The sequence below is a fragment of the Chrysochloris asiatica genome, unplaced genomic scaffold, assembly GCF_000296735.1.
Source record: "Chrysochloris asiatica unplaced genomic scaffold, ChrAsi1.0 scaffold00303, whole genome shotgun sequence".
NCBI lineage: Eukaryota > Metazoa > Chordata > Mammalia > Afrosoricida > Chrysochloridae > Chrysochloris > Chrysochloris asiatica.
In genome coordinates this window covers 2,522,725-2,524,316 of record NW_006408821.1, presented here as the reverse complement: position 1 = coordinate 2,524,316, position 1,592 = coordinate 2,522,725, and positions in this window count along the sequence as shown.

Sequence of the window (1,592 nt, the reverse complement as noted above, 5' to 3'; positions counted from 1 at the left end):
TGCACTTAACAACAACAACAACAAAGTCTCTGTAGGACAAGTACTGTTTTAACTTCAAGGTTGGCAGTTCAAATTCACCTGAAGCTCCTAGGAATCACTATGCAAGATCGCTATGATGGCACTTAACAACAACTTGCTTGGAGTCTTAGTGTGGTATTGTAGAAAAAGCACTGGATTGCCCACCATATAATTAGATATGTGAACCCATCAGCCTTGGAAATCCCATATAAGTTCGCTATGAATCAAAAGAGTCTTGGTATGGCGTTGTGGATTAATGCTCTGCACTGCAAATTTGGTTTGAATCACAAGGTCAGCGGTTCAAGCTCACCAGCTGCTCCTCAGAAACATACAAGGTCGCTATGGGTCAGAACCTACTTGGTGGCACTTAACAACAACAATGAAAATTAGTCAGAAACAATTTGATGGCGCTTAACATTCTTTCCTCTACCCAACATTCCTGTTCTTATCAAGGCTTAGAACATGGAGAGCTAAGCAAGTGATAGTCTAAATCCATATATCCTTCATAAGCACATCCAACCTAAAGGAGAACAAATAGATTGGTACATGAAAAGTGGGAGATAAGAGGTCTGACTTTCATGTCATCTCTCTTGTGTTTATTTATTCCACCTCTGTCTCAAATACTTGAGTTTAATACTTATCTCTGTCATCCTCTTTGAGATGGTAGTTAAATTGAAGACAATAATATTTGACAATAGAAACCAGTGATTCTCTTCTCAGATTTCAGTGTAATCACTTGGATCATTTCTTAAAAATTACAAAACACTTCCTACACACAGAAAGATACGATAACATTTTTCTGGAATTCTGGTAGATAACTGTTCTTAAAAGCACTTTAACTTGAAAGCTATCTGGAATGGTAGCTCAAAAAATAGCGAAATAATCAGAAAAAGACAACTTTAAAAAACCATATCGAAAGCATAAAGCAATGAAGCACTGGTAGCGTAGTGGTTATGAATCGGGCTTCTAGCCTCAGGGTCAGCAGTTAGAAACGACCTGCTGTTTCCATGGGAGAAAGATGAGTCTTTCTGCTCCCATGAAGATTTACAGCCTCAACCCTGTACAAGGTCACTATGAGTCGGAACCGATTCCACGGCACATAACAACAACAACAGCAAAGCATATTACCGTTGTTCTTGCCTTATAATACGTATTATACATGTTCATGATTTCATGTTTTCTTAATGACTCGATATAATGATTTTGTATTTATCTACATAGTGTTGAACATGACAAATTTAAATAGCAATCACTTCCTGTACTATTGTTAGAAACCATAGGGATGGTCCATGTTATTATTCAAGAATTGTCCCACATATTTTCCCAATGAGAAACCAATTTCAGTTCAGATTTATTTCATTCATCAAAGGAAATTTAATGGAAATTTTCTCATGATTGCTTTATGGCTAAGAAAGCAGAATGTTAGACATTAGAGAAATGTCAATATCATCTAGCAAATATACAAGAGTCCTGATTTGGCACTGTACGATAAACACTGAACTGCTAACCACAAGGTCATGGTATCAAAAACACAAGGTACTCCTTGGAAAAAGGGTCACTATGAGTTGGAACAG